This window comes from Drosophila sechellia, unplaced genomic scaffold (assembly GCF_004382195.2).
Source record: "Drosophila sechellia strain sech25 unplaced genomic scaffold, ASM438219v1 U_15, whole genome shotgun sequence".
NCBI classification, from domain to species: Eukaryota; Metazoa; Arthropoda; class Insecta; order Diptera; family Drosophilidae; genus Drosophila; species Drosophila sechellia.
In genome coordinates, this window is record NW_022611089.1 from 44,514 (window position 1) to 63,579 (window position 19,066).

Genomic DNA, 19,066 nt, shown 5'->3' on the forward strand with positions numbered 1-19,066 from the left:
CGTTGTTGTAGTAAGTACTGCCACAAATACGCACAGCAACATTAATAATGTTAAAGTCTTTTTATGAGGTTGCCAAGCCCCACATATAAAATAAAAGCCATCTTCATTTTATTTTGACTTTAACTTTTGATTCCGTGGAATCATTTTGTAATATTTTTATTTTGGTAAATTGTATTTATTTGTATTATAACAAATATTTATTAACGATAAGGATATTATACAATAATGATCCTTCCGCAGGTTCACCTACGGAAACCTTGTTACGACTTTTACTTCCTCTAAATAATCAAGTTCGGTCAACTTTTGCGAAACAACCGTAACACGCAAGGCGTCACAGTGATCACGTCCGGAGACCTCACTAAATAATTCAATCGGTAGTAGCGACGGGCGGTGTGTACAAAGGGCAGGGACGTAATCAATGCGAGTTAATGACTCACACTTACTGGGAATTCCAAGTTCATGTGAACAGTTTCAGTTCACAATCCCAAGCATGAAAGTGGTTCAGCGGTTTACCCGGACCTCTCGGTCTAGGAAATACACGTTGATACTTTCATTGTAGCGCGCGTGCAGCCCAGGACATCTAAGGGCATCACAGACCTGTTATTGCTCAATCTCATTATTGCTAGACGCAATTTGTCCATTTAAGAAGCTAGTGTCCTTATAATGGGACAAACCAACAGGTACGGCTCCACTTACATAAACACATTCAAACACAATAAACATTTTACTGCCACCATGAATGAAGGCTACATAAGCTTCAGCACCATAATCCTGAAGATATCTATTTAATATATTTGAGTCTCGTTCGTTATCGGAATTAACCAGACAAATCACTCCACGAACTAAGAACGGCCATGCACCACCACCCATAGATTCGAGAAAGAGCTATCAATCTGTCTTACACACTTATGTTCGGACCTGGTAAGTTTTCCCGTGTTGAGTCAAATTAAGCCGCAGGCTCCACTCCTGGTGGTGCCCTTCCGTCAATTCCTTTAAGTTTCAGCTTTGCAACCATACTTCCCCCGGAGCCCAAAAGCTTTGGTTTCCCGGGAAGCGACTGAGAGAGCCATAAAAGTAGCTACACCCAATTGCTAGCTGGCATCGTTTATGGTTAGAACTAGGGCGGTATCTGATCGCCTTCGAACCTCTAACTTTCGTTCTTGATTAATGAAAACATCTTTGGCAAATGCTTTCGCTTAAGTTAGTCTTACGACGGTCCAAGAATTTCACCTCTCGCGTCGTAATACTAATGCCCCCAAACTGCTTCTATTAATCATTACCTCTTGATCTGAAAACCAATGAAAGCAGAACAGAGGTCTTATTTCATTATCCCATGCACAGAATATTCAGGCATTTGAAGCCTGCTTTAAGCACTCTAATTTGTTCAAAGTAATAGTACCGGCCCACAATAACACTCGTTTAAGAGCACTAGTGCAGGTTTTTAAATAGGAGGAACATATGAAAAAATACAAGTATTTAATCACATATAAGAACTCCACCGGTAATACGCTTACATACATAAAGGTATAGTACTAACCACAATTGTAAGTTGTACTACCCGTATGAAGCACAAGTTCAACTACGAACGTTTTAACCGCAACAACTTTAATATACGCTATTGGAGCTGGAATTACCGCGGCTGCTGGCACCAGACTTGCCCTCCAATTGGTCCTTGTTAAAGGATTTAAAGTGTACTCATTCCAATTACAGGGCCTCGGATATGAGTCCTGTATTGTTATTTTTCGTCACTACCTCCCCGAGCTGGGAGTGGGTAATTTACGCGCCTGCTGCCTTCCTTAGATGTGGTAGCCGTTTCTCAGGCTCCCTCTCCGGAATCGAACCCTGATTCCCCGTTACCCGTTGCAACCATGGTAGTCCTAGATACTACCATCAAAAGTTGATAGGGCAGACATTTGAAAGATCTGTCGTCGGTACAAGACCATACGATCTGCATGTTATCTAGAGTTCAACCAATATAACGATCTTGCGATCGCTTGGTTTTAGCCTAATAAAAGCACATGTCCCATAAGGTTCATGTTTTAATTGCATGTATTAGCTCTAGAATTACCACAGTTATCCAAGTAACTGTTAACGATCTAAGGAACCATAACTGATATAATGAGCCTTTTGCGGTTTCACTTTTAATTCGTGTGTACTTAGACATGCATGGCTTAATCTTTGAGACAAGCATATAACTACTGGCAGGATCAACCAGAATAATGTTTTTCCTTCATATTCCATTCATATTTTTTGAATCGAAATAAGCAATATAATAGATATATAGATTTTTCACTTTATATAATTCCATGATTTTTATTATATTGAATAAAATTCAATATTTCGCCTTTGGGTAAAATTTTAAATATATAAATATAAGTAAAAAATCTATTCGATTACGGCCATTTTTATATAGCATTCGTAATCCATATTTTCATTTTTAATTTATACTTGTTTTACCAATATAACAAGAATTTCATATAATTATTGTAATATATATGTTTCTATAATTTTATCTTTTTATATATACATATTTCATTATAAAATATCATTTTATTTCCAACATACATAATTATTGTATCCACACATGTACAATTTTTGTTTAACCAATATAAATATTAAGTTAAATCATTTGCATTTTGAAGATAAATTTAAAATTTATCTCTTTTCATATATCTCTCTGGTAATATATAACATAAAACCAAGCGCATATGATAATATTTCCACATTTAATATATAATTTTATATTTCTTTCATAAGAATCCATATTTGTATTATACCGTAACGATATAATAATCCAACTATACGGCAGGTAATAAATTAATATTTGCCTGCCTCCAAAAATTAACGATAATATATGGAAACGATTTGTTATTCTATATATAATAGAAACTTGACTTTTGTTTCAACGATATTATCTAAAAAGCGTATATTCCTATTATCCGCGGAGCCAAGTCCCGTGTTCTATAGAACTGAGAAACAAATTTGTACGGATAATAATATACTTTATTTTATGTAACCAATATAAACATAATCCGAAATAAATATTTCGAATAATGCGGGAGGTCGGCAACCACTGCCTACCTATAGTAGTTTTTGAACCCGCTGTCCTCAAAGCGGGTATTTTCAATTCCGTTTGCCACCCAACATACGGTCTATTCTCTTATATATTAAGAGATTATAGGAACATTTCATTTTTTTTCCATTATTCATATATAATATGATTATTTTTTTTTTTATACATATAATAAATATTAATTTTTATATGTTTATTATTTAATTTACTCATATAATTGCCAAATTCATATGAATACATAAGTTTTGAACAATATGAGAGGTCGGCAACCACTGCCTACCTATAGTAGTTTTTGAACCCTCTGTCGTAATTCCGGTCGTTTACACTACTATACCCTCTCACTATAATGGCTTTTCTCTATAATACTAAGAGAATATGGGAATATCTCAGCATTTTTTCCCATATACATATAATAATTAACCATTTTCATATGTATATTATTTAATTTAATCATATAATTGCCAAAATCATATGAATACATAAGTTTTGAACAATATGAGAGGTCGGCAACCACTGCCTACCTATAGTAGTTTTTGAACCCTCTGTCGTAATTCCGGTCGTTTACACTACTATACCCTCTCACTATAATGGATTTTCTCTATAATACTAAGAGAATGTGGGAATATTTCAGCATTTTTTCCCTTATACATATAATAATTAATCATTTTCATATGTATATTATTTAATTTACTCATACAATTGCCAAAATCATATGAATACATAAGTTTTGAACAATATGAGAGGTCGGCAACCACTGCCTACCTATAGTAGTTTTTGAACCCTCTGTCGTAATTCCGGTCGTTTACACTACTATACCCTCTCACTTAAATGGCTTTTCTCTATAATACTAAGAGAATATGGGAATATCTCAGCATTTTTTCCCATATACATATAATAATTAACCATTTTCATATGTATATTATTTAATTTAATCATATAATTGCCAAAATCATATGAATACATAAGTTTTGAACAATATGAGAGGTCGGCAACCACTGCCTACCTATAGTAGTTTTTGAACCCTCTGTCGTAATTCCGGTCGTTTACACTACTATACCCTCTCACTATAATGGATTTTCTCTATAATACTAAGAGAATGTGGGAATATTTCAGCATTTTTTCCCTTATACATATAATAATTAATCATTTTCATATGTATATTATTTAATTTACTCATACAATTGCCAAAATCATATGAATACATAAGTTTTGAACAATATGAGAGGTCGGCAACCACTGCCTACCTATAGTAGTTTTTGAACCCTCTGTCGTAATTCCGGTGGTTTACACTACTATACCCTCTCACTTAAATGGCTTTTCTCTATAATACTAAGAGAATATGGGAATATCTCTGCATTTTTTCCCATATACATATAATAATTAATCATTTTCGTATGTATATTATTTAATTTACTCATACAATTGCCAAAATCATATGAATACATAAGTTTTGAACAATATGAGAGGTCGGCAACCACTGCCTACCTATAGTAGTTTTTGAACCCTCTGTCGTAATTCCGGTCGTTTACACTACTATACCCTCTCACTTAAATGGCTTTTCTCTATAATACTAAGAGAATATGGGAATATCTCTGCATTTTTTCCCATATACATATAATAATTAACCATTTTCATATGTATATTATTTAATTTAATCATATAATTGCCAAAATCATATGAATACATAAGTTTTGAACAATATGAGAGGTCGGCAACCACTGCCTACCTATAGTAGTTTTTGAACCCTCTGTCGTAATTCCGGTCGTTTACACTACTATACCCTCTCACTATAATGGATTTTCTCTATAATACTAAGAGAATGTGGGAATATTTCAGCATTTTTTCCCTTATACATATAATAATTAATCATTTTCATATGTATATTATTTAATTTACTCATATAATTGCCAAATTCATATGAATACATAAGTTTTGAACAATATGAGAGGTCGGCAACCACTGCCTACCTATAGTAGTTTTTGAACCCTCTGTCGTAATTCCGGTCGTTTACACTACTATACCCTCTCACTATAATGGATTTTCTCTATAATACTAAGAGAATGTGGGAATATTTCAGCATTTTTTCCCTTATACATATAATAATTAATCATTTTCATATGTATATTATTTAATTTACTCATACAATTGCCAAAATCATATGAATACATAAGTTTTGAACAATATGAGAGGTCGGCAACCACTGCCTACCTATAGTAGTTTTTGAACCCTCTGTCGTAATTCCGGTCGTTTACACTACTATACCCTCTCACTTAAATGGCTTTTCTCTATAATACTAAGAGAATATGGGAATATCTTAGCATTTTTTCCCATATACATATAATAATTAACCATTTTCATATGTATATTTTTTAATTTACTCATATAATTGCCAAAATCATATAAATACATAAGTTTGAACAATATCAGAGGTCGGCAACGGTCTTTCCTCTATAATACTAAGATAATATGGGAATATTTCATCATTTTTTCCCTTATACATATAATAATTAATCATTTTCATATGTATATTATTTAATTTACTCGTATAATTGTCAAAATCCTATGAACACATAAGAGAATACAATATGAGAGGTCGGCGCAACCATAATATAGTAGTTGATGACGAGGTGTTTGGCAACTTGACACAATCCATTAAAGTCTTTATATTAATTATATGAAAGGGACAATATCATATGCGTCACTAAATTGATGACGAGGTGTTTGGCAACTTGATACAATTCTTTAAAGTCTTTATATCAAAAATTATATGATAGGGACAATATCATATGCGTCACTAAATTGATGACGAGGTGTTTGGCAACTTGACACAATTCATTAGAGTCTGTATATTAATTATATGATAGGGACAATATCATATGCGTCACTAAATTGATGACGAGGTGTTTGGCAACTTGATACAATTCTTTAAAGTCTTTATATCAAAAATTATATAATAAGGACAATATCATATGCGTCACTAAATTGATGACGAGGTGTTTGGCAACTTGACACAATCCATTAAAGTCTTTATATTAATTATATGATAGGGACAATATCATATGCGTCACTAAATTGATGACGAGGTGTTTGGCAACTTGATACAATTCTTTAAAGTCTTTATATCAAAAATTATATGATAGGACAATATCATATGCGTCACTAAATTGATGACGAGGTGTTTGGCAACTTGACACAATTCATTAAAGTCTGTATATTAATTATATGATAGGGACAATATCATATGCGTCACTAAATTGATGACGAGGTGTTTGGCAACTTGATACAATTCTTTAAAGTCTTTATATCAAAAATTATATGATAAGGACAATATCATATGCGTCACTAAATTGATGACGAGGTGTTTGGCAACTTGACACAATCCATTAAAGTCTTTATATTAATTATATGATAGGGACAATATCATATGCGTCACTAAATTGATGACGAGGTGTTTGGCAACTTGATACAATTCTTTAAAGTCTTTATATCAAAAATTATATGATAAGGACAATATCATATGCGTCACTAAATTGATGACGAGGTGTTTGGCAACTTGACACAATTCATTAAAGTCTTTATATTAATTATATGATAGGGACAATATCATATGCGTCACTAAATTGATGACGAGGTGTTTGGCAACTTGAACAATATTAAATTTTATATTAATTATATGATAACATATCATATGCGTCATAAATTATACGGTTTAACTTGATTCAATTCTTTAAAGTCTTTATATCAAAATTATATGATAAGGACAATATCATATGCGTCACTAAATTGATGACGAGGTGTTTGGCAACTTGACACAATTCATTAAAGTCTTTATATTAATTATATGATAGGGACAATATCATATGCGTCACTAAATTGATGACGAGGTGTTTGGCAACTTGACACAATCATTAAAGTCTTTATATTAATTATATGATAGGGACAATATCATATGCGTCACTAAATTGATGACGAGGTGTTTGGCAACTTGATTCAATTCTTTAAAGTCTTTATATCAAAAATTATATGATAAGGACAATATCATATGCGTCACTAAATTGATGACGAGGTGTTTGGCAACTTGACACAATTCATTAAAGTCTGTATATTAATTATATGATAGGGACAATATCATATGCGTCACTAAATTGATGACGAGGTGTTTGGCAACTTGATACAATTCTTTAAAGTCTTTATATCAAAAATTATATGATAGGACAATATCATATGCGTCACTAAATTGATGACGAGGTGTTTGGCAACTTGACACAATTCATTAAAGTCTTTATATTAATTATATGATAGGGACAATATCATATGCGTCACTAAATTGATGACGAGGTGTTTGGCAACTTGACACAATCCATTAAAGTCTTTATATTAATTATATGATAGGGACAATATCATATGCGTCACTAAATTGATGACGAGGTGTTTGGCTACAGGAAAAAATCATTTATTTATCGAATCATCAAGCAAAGGATAAGCTTCAGTGGATCGCAGTATGGCAGCTGCTCAACCACTTACAACACCTTGCCTGTTACAAAAGTCGTTTACAATTGATTCTAGGCTTTGTCATTGTATTAAATAATGCTTTTATATGTAACTAGCGCGGCATCAGGTGATCGAAGATCCTCCTAATTTACTATGTTACAAATTACATTGGCATCACATCCATTGTCGTTTATAAAATAAATTATAAACTTTAAATGGTTTAGAAGCCATACAATGCAAATTGCCCCTTATTTATCATTGCAGTCCAGCACGGATACGACCTTAGAGGCGTTCAGGCATAATCCAACGGACGTAGCGTCATACCACTGTTCGCTCGAACAAGTATTGTGCCATTGGTCCGTACCTGCGGTTCCTCTCGTACTACGCAGGAATGCTGTCGCAACAACGTTTTGTCATTAGTAGGGTAAAACTAACCTGTCTCACGACGGTCTAAACCCAGCTCACGTTCCCTTGCATGGGTGAACAATCCAACGCTTGGTGAATTTTGCTTCACAATGATAGGAAGAGCCGACATCGAAGGATCAAAAAGCGACGTCGCTATGAACGCTTGGCCGCCACAAGCCAGTTATCCCTATGGTAACTTTTCTGACACCTCTTGTTAAAAACTCTTTAAACCAAAAGGATCGATAGGCCGAGCTTTTGCTGTCCCTGTGTGTACTGAACACCGAGATCAAGTCAGCATTTGCCCTTTTGCTCTATGTGTGGTTTCTGTCCGCACTGAGCTGGCCTTGGGACACCTCCGTTATTATTTGAGAGATGTACCGCCCCAGTCAAACTCCCTACCTGGCAATGTCCTTGAATTGGATCATACCTGAGTAATTGGAGTTATACCAAATTTTCAAATCAAAAATACATAAATGCATCGTTTTATTAAAGAATTTGTTTGCGATTATATAACAAACTCGTGATACTTTGATCAAGAAGCTTGCATCAAAACCCAATACCATAAGATATAATAAATATATCCGTATAATGGCTAGGAAATGATACACGTTCCATTTAATCAAGTAAGTAAGGAAACAATAAGAGTAGTGGTATTTCATTGACGATACCAAACCGAGGTCTAATATCTCCCACTTATTCTACACCTCTTATGTCTCCTTACACTGCCAGATTAGAGTCAAGCTCAAAAGGGTCTTCTTTCCCCGCTAATTATTCCAAGCCCGTTCCCTTGGCTGTGGTTTCGCTAGATAGTAGATAGGGACAGTGACTTTCGGACCTCTCCGAACTTGTTTTACGTGGCGTGTTCCACACTGAAGGGATTACAACCACGACACCCTGAACACCCACAAGTGGTGCATGTATCAACATGGTGCATGAGTCTGGATACGCCAGACAAACGTCCCGGACTGGAAGCTATAGCTATGTACATAGCGACCACCCCGGTAGCAATTCGAGTACTTGCTTGCCGGGCAAGCACTCCCCCTTGCTGAGGAGCGAGATCTACCTAAAATCTCTACTGATCTCTGGGTCACAGCACCCGAGTTTTGCGCAACTAGCACCGTAACTCAAACGTCGAACACGAAGGCTCTACCCGCGATATGGGTATCAACCACAGCCACCACGATACTCCCACCAGGGGGCCTACCTCAATGTGCTGTCTTGGAGCAGCACAACCCGTGGTACCGAAAGAGAGGCTCGGTGGGCCTCCTCCTTTTGCTCCGACAAGCATGGTTAGAGGAACCAGTCGCTATATTAGTCGCCTCTTACGACAAGCAATAGCGGGCTGTGGAAGTATTCTCGCCCGCTAACCACACGGCGAAGTTTTGGGCTAAATACCCCTCCTCCTACGGAACACCTCGTCCGCAAACGCTGCCAGCCGTTGAATCCTCTGCTGATCTTCCAGGATTCTATTGAAGGTCCAGTTTTCGCCAAGGCGCTGCACTCCAAGTCCATCGAGGTTCGCAAATCTGCATATAGAGGACAAGCGCACAATATGTGCATCCAGTCCTCATATGGATCACCACAAGCGCAAGCAGTGGTATCGCTGAGGGCTCTCCCTTGCAAAATGCGTTAAACGACCCGTGACCTGTCAGCAGGAAAGACGTCCTCATCGAGAATCCAAAGCTTGGATCTCGATAGGCGAGAGTGACGTATGGGATGAACTTGTGCGTCACCCGTCCTGGTTCGCTGTCGTCATCCCATCTGTTTTGCCAATTCTGCAGCAAGCACTCCTCTAGGCGAGTCTTCCTCTGCTTCCAGCTTAGACACGTAGTGTCCTCGCCGTATAGCCAGTCGTTCTCCTCCAGCGGTATCCACGCTTCAGCTTGTACTTGACCGCTAAAAACTTAGCAGCCAAGTCAAGCGGGGAGCTCCGCCAAGTACCTGCAGTGCCACTGTGGACACTGTTCGGCATACCGAAAGGCATCCAAGCAGGATTAGCCTCTGGCAGGAGGCTAGTCGTCTCCGGGCGGCTACCTGTTCGGCGGTGTCATACCATACCGGGGCACCAAACAGCACACAAGGTGCCATGAGTCCGTCATATATGGTCCGCCTGGCTCGAGGACTGAAGCCCCAGTCGGCTCGAAGCACACGCGCCAATGCTCCAACGACTCCGGTCATCCGCTGGCGAAGCGAAGCTATGTGCGTGAGGAATTTCATTCCTTCACTGACCGTGATGCCAAGGTACCGACAGCTACGCACATACGGAAGGTTCGCTCCAGCAAACCTCACCGTAGGCGCACGTCTCAAGGCACCTTTCAGCAGCATTATTACCGTCTTGCTGGTCGAGACGGTAACGCCAACTTCCGCTCCCCACGCTTCTACGATGGACATCAGCTCTGCACCTTTTTCCTCTAGCTCAGCTCGGGAATTTCCCTCGACGAGAAGCAGCAAGTCATCCGCGTATGCACTCAGCTGGCAATACGGCTGGAGACGCTGAAGCAGTACATCCATCAGTATGTCCCAGATAAATGGGCCACTGATTGACCCCTGCGGGCAGCCTCTAGTTACCGGTACATCCACAGTACCGGAACTGCTTCGGATCACTGCTCTTCGGCCGGAGAAAAAGCTCTGCCACAAGCCCATCTCCCGGCATCCCAAGTCGGCTAGTCGGCGGAGTGCAGCACTCCATTCGACGTTGTCGAATGCTCCTTTGAAGTCCACGAATGTGCCGAGCACGTATTGCGCCGGGCTGGCACAAACACTGCTCTTCACGTGCCTCCAAGCATCCTCCACACATCGTCCTTGGCGAAATCCAAATTGCCATCTGCAGCCTTCCGGAAGAACTTCTCTCACACGATTCACCATGATGGCCTCGAGCACCTTACCAAAGACTGGTAGCAAGCATATTCCTCTATATGAGGAGGGCTCACATTTGTCCTTATCTGGCCCTTTGAGCAGCGAGACAACTCGTGGGCACTTCCACTCAGCGGGAAAGTATCCTAATCGGATGCATCGGGAAAACAACGATGCAAGGTGCTCGGGTATGGCGCGCCAGACTGCCTTGCAGATAGTGCCATTAATGCCGTCCAAGCCGGGAGAGCGCCTGCTCTTCAACCGGGCAACACATGCATCAACCTCGAATACTTCGAGGGCCGGTGGGACTTCCTCCGCGATGGCAGTCGGTGCTTCGGACTCCGCAACTGGGAAGAAATTGCGGAGGAGCACTCGTGCACAGTCACCCCAATCGGTGATCATCTCGCCATTCACGCGGAGGCACCCAATCTCCGTGCACTTCCTGCGGCCTCGGCAAATCTTATAGACGCGCCCCATGGGTCGTCGGCATGATCTCCCACGAAGCGTTTCCACTCATCCATTTTCGCCCTCCAAATGAGCTTCTTGTAGTTGGCTGAGGCCCGCCTCAGGTCGACCAATACACGCTCTATTGCGGCATCATCATCATGACGCCTTCCATTTTGAAGTAGGCGACGAAGTCTCCGGACTTCGCGCCTTGCATCACAGAGGTCGGCAGTCCACCAACGTGCTCTCCTGCTGGGCAATCGGATGGACTTTCTTCCCAGCGCAATATCACATACATTATGTACTATACTGCGCAGGGTCGAAACTTGCTGGTCCAACGGCGACTCTGAGAAGTTTTCCGGAAGTTCGGCTGCTCTACTCACCATTTCCTCCTTGAACAATCGCCAACGTGCATTGGAGAAGTTCCAGGACGGCACAGGAGCTATGCTCTCAACTGCGCGCGCGGTAGTTGGTTCGGCCACAACAGTAATGATGTTGTGGTCACTCAATTCCCACTCGTCCACTCTCCACTCATATGTGGCCCACATAGATGCTGCCTCATTGACGATTGTCACGTCGATATCGCTTGTAGCTCTGTAATTATCGAACGTGTACACCTCTGTTGACTGGTTTAGGGCGGCGACTCTTGCCTCCAGCATCCACTCTGACAGCAGCTCACCCCGTCTGTAGTTAGCTTGCCCTCGGCATGACGAGAGAGTTGCTAGACATCCCAGTCATTGTCTAGCAGTCCATTCCGATGTACGGAGATCAGTAGGAATACATCGTTAATCTTTATCCATTCATGCGCGTCACTAATTAGATGACGAGGCATTTGGCTACCTTAAGAGAGTCATAGTTACTCCCGCCCGTTGACCCCGCGCTTACTTGAATTTCTTCACTTTGACATTCAGAGCACTGGGCAGAAATCACATTGTGTCAACACCCGCTAGGGCCATCACAATGCTTTGTTTTAATTAGACAGTCGGATTCCCCAAGTCCGTGCCAGTTCTGAATTGATTGTTAATTGATAATCGTTATAATTGATAAGAACTAATTGGTTTAACCCAAATAGTATTCTTAAAAATTTTAGCAAGAAAGTTCCACAATTGGCTACGTAACTAAACTATCCGGGGAACAAGTAACTAACATAAATGCTAGAAACTCTATTTACCCAGAACGAGCACATAAACCATGTTATTGTTTCCCAATCAAGCCCGACTATCTCAATCTTCAGAGCCAATCCTTATCCCGAAGTTACGGATCTAATTTGCCGACTTCCCTTACCTACATTATTCTATCGACTAGAGACTCTTCACCTTGGAGACCAGCTGCGGATATTGGTACGGCCTGTTGAGAAGTTTGCGTGTCCCCACCATAAATTTTCAAGGTCCGAGGAGAAAATATCGACACAACAGTATATGTCATGCTCTTCTAGCCCATCTACCATATCTCTCTGCGAAAGACTTCCATGGTAGTACGGCTATAAAACAGAAAAGAAAACTCTTCCGATATCTCTCGACGGCTTCTTTATGGTCGTTCCTGTTGCCAGGATGAGCACGAGGCCCATATTTAATAACAAACGGATACTCAACAGGTTACGGAATTGGAACCGTATTCCCTTTCGTTCAAAATTATTCAAGTGTATTATATTCGCTTTGTTTATATAGTTAGGCATTTTTGTTTTACTTGAAAATTTTCGGCTTTCGCCTTGAACTTAGGACCGACTAACTCGTGATCAACCACTGTTCACACGAAACCCTTCTCCACTTCAGTCCTCCAAGGTCTCATTCGATTATTTGCTACTACCACCAAGATCTGTACCAATGGCAGCTCCATGCAGGCTTACGCCAAACACTTCTACGCATACCATTGTACCTTCCTACTCACTAAAGTTTCAAAATTTATATCACAAGTAATATAAATCATCTACTTTAGCGGTAATGTATAGGTATACAACTTAAGCGCCATCCATTTTAAGGGCTAGTTGCTTCGGCAGGTGAGTTGTTACACACTCCTTAGCGGATTTCGACTTCCATGATCACCGTCCTGCTGTTTTAAGCAACCAACGCCTTTCATGGTATCTGCATGAGTTGTTAATTTGGGCACCGTAACATTACGTTTGGTTCATCCCACAGCGCCAGTTCTGCTTACCAAAAGTGGCCCACTGGGCACATTATATCATAACCTTGAACTTCATATCAAGAAAGTTAAGGTTCTTACCCATTTAAAGTTTGAGAATAGGTTAAGATCGTTTCGACCCTAAGGCCTCTAATCATTCGCTTTACCAGATAAGATTATTTTATATAATATTAAAATGCACCAGCTATCCTGAGGGAAACTTCGGAAGGAACCAGCTACTAGATGGTTCGATTGGTCTTTCGCCCCTATACTCAATTCTGACAATCGATTTGCACGTCAGAACTGTTTCGGTCTTCCATCAGGGTTTCCCCTGACTTCAACCTGATCAAGTATAGTTCACCATCTTTCGGGTCACAGCATATATGCTCAAGGTACGTTCCAGTTAGAGGCATAAATAATATAAATATACATTATACATAACTATATAGAACGCCCCGGGATTGTGTTAATTAGCTATAAATAGCTAAAAAACTAATCCCATTATTAGTCAAGTTAATTACGCTATTAGGTTTACATCCCAATAACTTGCACATATGTTAGACTCCTTGGTCCGTGTTTCAAGACGGGTCCCGAAGGTATCCTGAATCTTTCGCATTGTTAATCATACAAGAGCATATAATAAACACAAAAATCAATGATAATTATGCCATTATATAATTCCGAAAAATTAACGCTCTGTAATAATATAAATCTATCAGCACTTTATCAAATTAATAACATTTATTCTGTGTTAAAATGCAAGCAATTTAATTGGAATAAACTATAAGTTATATTTTATGATAAATTTGGGATATGCTAATAGATTACAATGTCCTTATATGGAAAAAATGCACATTATTCTTAATAATATTATTTAAATATTACAATTTTAATGATGAATTTTCCATAACGGATATTCAGGTTCATCGGGCTTAACCTCTAAGCAGTTTCACGTACTGTTTAACTCTCTATTCAGAGTTCTTTTCAACTTTCCCTCACGGTACTTGTTTACTATCGGTCTCATGGTTATATTTAGTTTTAGATGGAGTTTACCACCCACTTAGTGCTGCACTATCAAGCAACACGACTCTTTGGAAACATCATCTAGCAATCATTAACGTTATACGGGCCTGGCACCCTCTATGGGTAAATGGCCTCATTTAAGAAGGACTTAAATCATTAATTTCTCATACTAGAATATTGACGCTCCATACACTGCATCTCACATTTGCCATATAGACAAAGTGACTTAGTGCTGAACTGTTTTCTTTTCGCTCGCCGCTACTAAGAAAATCCTTGTTAGTTTCTTTTCCTCCCCTAATTAATATGCTTAAATTCAGGGGGTAGTCCCATATGAGTTGAGGTTGTATATATAACTATATTTTGCCATAAATTCTTTATATATAAATGATAAAACAATCAATTAAATTCGTTATAAATAGTTCCAATAGTTCTTGTAAGCAAAGTCATTTTTATCCATTTAACGAACCAACGAAGAATAATAACAAAACCAAGATTTTTCTTTTTCCGAATCATTAATAAGAGACAATTCTAGATGAAAAATATTTCAATTTTTTATGCTAGACATTTCTCAGTATTATTTGATTGAAAAAGAAAATATTTCTCTTCGTTTTTCACATTCAAATGTGAGATAATGTTTTTCATTTCTTTTTTAATATTATGAATAAAATCATTATTTAATCCAATAATATACCATATGCTTATAAAAAATTTATAAACAACTTAATTAGCATAGTCTTACAACCCTCAACCATATGTAGTCCAAGCAGCACTATAAAATTAATTAAAGTACATAACAGCATGGACTGCGATATGCGTTCAAAATGTCGATGTTCATGTGTCCTGCAGTTCACACGATGACGCACAGTTTGCTGCGTTCTTCATCGACCCATGAGCCGAGTGATCCACCGCTTAGAGTTTTATAATTCAATTTTATATAATGTCAATATTGTTTTTATTGAAAGAAATTAAAAATACACCATTTTACTGGCATATATCAATTCCTTCAATAAATTTATTTTTATACCTAAAATAAATGTTGCGAAATGTCTTAGTTTCATATAAGCATTATGTATCATAATAATCTGGTTATGGTTTGCTATTTTGGGTGACACATACTGCAAAATTTATATAAAACATTAACCTGATGGATGACAGGTACAAACATTGTATATTTTAGGTTGTTGCATTAGCCAACGTATGCTCATAACATAGATGAACAATACATATTCGCAACGCGTGTATATTATGGTCCATATACACACACACTTATTTTGATTACCACACATTCAAAATTATTTTTATTTTAATTCGACTTCTACTTTCGAATTTAGTTTAGTTTCTTCGATTTCCATTTTCGAGAATTTGTTTTTATAGGAAACGCCGTTGTTGTAGTAAGTACTGCCACAAATACGCACAGCAACATTAATAATGTTAAAGTCTTTTTATGAGGTTGCCAAGCCCCACATATAAAATAAAAGCCATCTTCATTTTATTTTGACTTTAACTTTTGATTCCGTGGAATCATTTTGTAATATTTTTATTTTGGTAAATTGTATTTATTTGTATTATAACAAATATTTATTAACGATAAGGATATTATACAATAATGATCCTTCCGCAGGTTCACCTACGGAAACCTTGTTACGACTTTTACTTCCTCTAAATAATCAAGTTCGGTCAACTTTTGCGAAACAACCGTAACACGCAAGGCGTCACAGTGATCACGTCCGGAGACCTCACTAAATAATTCAATCGGTAGTAGCGACGGGCGGTGTGTACAAAGGGCAGGGACGTAATCAATGCGAGTTAATGACTCACACTTACTGGGAATTCCAAGTTCATGTGAACAGTTTCAGTTCACAATCCCAAGCATGAAAGTGGTTCAGCGGTTTACCCGGACCTCTCGGTCTAGGAAATACACGTTGATACTTTCATTGTAGCGCGCGTGCAGCCCAGGACATCTAAGGGCATCACAGACCTGTTATTGCTCAATCTCATTATTGCTAGACGCAATTTGTCCATTTAAGAAGCTAGTGTCCTTATAATGGGACAAACCAACAGGTACGGCTCCACTTACATAAACACATTCAAACACAATAAACATTTTACTGCCACCATGAATGAAGGCTACATAAGCTTCAGCACCATAATCCTGAAGATATCTATTTAATATATTTGAGTCTCGTTCGTTATCGGAATTAACCAGACAAATCACTCCACGAACTAAGAACGGCCATGCACCACCACCCATAGATTCGAGAAAGAGCTATCAATCTGTCTTACACACTTATGTTCGGACCTGGTAAGTTTTCCCGTGTTGAGTCAAATTAAGCCGCAGGCTCCACTCCTGGTGGTGCCCTTCCGTCAATTCCTTTAAGTTTCAGCTTTGCAACCATACTTCCCCCGGAGCCCAAAAGCTTTGGTTTCCCGGGAAGCGACTGAGAGAGCCATAAAAGTAGCTACACCCAATTGCTAGCTGGCATCGTTTATGGTTAGAACTAGGGCGGTATCTGATCGCCTTCGAACCTCTAACTTTCGTTCTTGATTAATGAAAACATCTTTGGCAAATGCTTTCGCTTAAGTTAGTCTTACGACGGTCCAAGAATTTCACCTCTCGCGTCGTAATACTAATGCCCCCAAACTGCTTCTATTAATCATTACCTCTTGATCTGAAAACCAATGAAAGCAGAACAGAGGTCTTATTTCATTATCCCATGCACAGAATATTCAGGCATTTGAAGCCTGCTTTAAGCACTCTAATTTGTTCAAAGTAATAGTACCGGCCCACAATAACACTCGTTTAAGAGCACTAGTGCAGGTTTTTAAATAGGAGGAACATATGAAAAAATACAAGTATTTAATCACATATAAGAACTCCACCGGTAATACGCTTACATACATAAAGGTATAGTACTAACCACAATTGTAAGTTGTACTACCCGTATGAAGCACAAGTTCAACTACGAACGTTTTAACCGCAACAACTTTAATATACGCTATTGGAGCTGGAATTACCGCGGCTGCTGGCACCAGACTTGCCCTCCAATTGGTCCTTGTTAAAGGATTTAAAGTGTACTCATTCCAATTACAGGGCCTCGGATATGAGTCCTGTATTGTTATTTTTCGTCACTACCTCCCCGAGCTGGGAGTGGGTAATTTACGCGCCTGCTGCCTTCCTTAGATGTGGTAGCCGTTTCTCAGGCTCCCTCTCCGGAATCGAACCCTGATTCCCCGTTACCCGTTGCAACCATGGTAGTCCTAGATACTACCATCAAAAGTTGATAGGGCAGACATTTGAAAGATCTGTCGTCGGTACAAGACCATACGATCTGCATGTTATCTAGAGTTCAACCAATATAACGATCTTGCGATCGCTTGGTTTTAGCCTAATAAAAGCACATGTCCCATAAGGTTCATGTTTTAATTGCATGTATTAGCTCTAGAATTACCACAGTTATCCAAGTAACTGTTAACGATCTAAGGAACCATAACTGATATAATGAGCCTTTTGCGGTTTCACTTTTAATTCGTGTGTACTTAGACATGCATGGCTTAATCTTTGAGACAAGCATATAACTACTGGCAGGATCAACCAGAATAATGTTTTTCCTTCATATTCCATTCATATTTTTTGAATCGAAATAAGCAATATAATAGATATATAGATTTTTCACTTTATATAATTCCATGATTTTTATTATATTGAATAAAATTCAATATTTCGCCTTTGGGTAAAATTTTAAATATATAAATATAAGTAAAAAATCTATTCGATTACGGCCATTTTTATATAGCATTCGTAATCCATATTTTCATTTTTAATTTATACTTGTTTTACCAATATAACAAGAATTTCATATAATTATTGTAATATATATGTTTCTATAATTTTATCTTTTTATATATACATATTTCATTATAAAATATCATTTTATTTCCAACATACATAATTATTGTATCCACACATGTACAATTTTTGTTTAACCAATATAAATATTAAGTTAAATCATTTGCATTTTGAAGATAAATTTAAAATTTATCTCTTTTCATATATCTCTCTGGTAATATATAACATAAAACCAAGCGCATATGATAATATTTCCACATTTAATATATAATTTTATATTTCTTTCATAAGAATCCATATTTGTATTATACCGTAACGATATAATAATCCAACTATACGGCAGGTAATAAATTAATATTTGCCTGCCTCCAAAAATTAACGATAATATATGGAAACGATTTGTTATTCTATATATAATAGAAACTTGACTTTTGTTTCAACGATATTATCTAAAAAGCGTATATTCCTATTATCCGCGGAGCCAAGTCCCGTGTTCTATAGAACTGAGAAACAAATTTGTACGGATAATAATATACTTTATTTTATGTAACCAATATAAACATAATCCGAAATAAATATTTCGAATAATGCGGGAGGTCGGCAACCACTGCCTACCTATAGTAGTTTTTGAACCCGCTGTCCTCAAAGCGGGTATTTTCAATTCCGTTTGCCACCCAACATACGGTCTATTCTCTTATATATTAAGAGATTATAGGAACATTTCATTTTTTTTCCATTATTCATATATAATATGATTATTTTTTTTTTATACATATAATAAATATTAATTTTTATATGTTTATTATTTAATT

General features: G+C 37.9%; 3 non-coding genes and 1 pseudogene across 3 annotated transcripts; all 4 read right to left on the reverse strand.

Moving 5' to 3' along the window:
* Nucleotides 1–223: 223 nt before the first annotated feature.
* LOC116802507 lies at nt 224–2,218 on the reverse strand. Its single transcript, XR_004362758.1, has one exon. It is a non-coding gene; the product is annotated as a small subunit ribosomal RNA (ribosomal RNA).
* Nucleotides 2,219–7,533: 5,315 nt separating this feature from the next.
* LOC116802512 lies at nt 7,534–14,751 on the reverse strand (annotated as a pseudogene).
* A 394-nt stretch (nt 14,752–15,145) lies between these two features.
* Nucleotides 15,146–15,324, reverse strand: LOC116802515. Its single transcript, XR_004362763.1, has one exon. It is a non-coding gene; the product is annotated as a 5.8S ribosomal RNA (ribosomal RNA).
* A 687-nt stretch (nt 15,325–16,011) lies between these two features.
* LOC116802508 lies at nt 16,012–18,006 on the reverse strand. Its single transcript, XR_004362759.1, has one exon. It is a non-coding gene; the product is annotated as a small subunit ribosomal RNA (ribosomal RNA).
* Nucleotides 18,007–19,066: the final 1,060 nt, after the last annotated feature.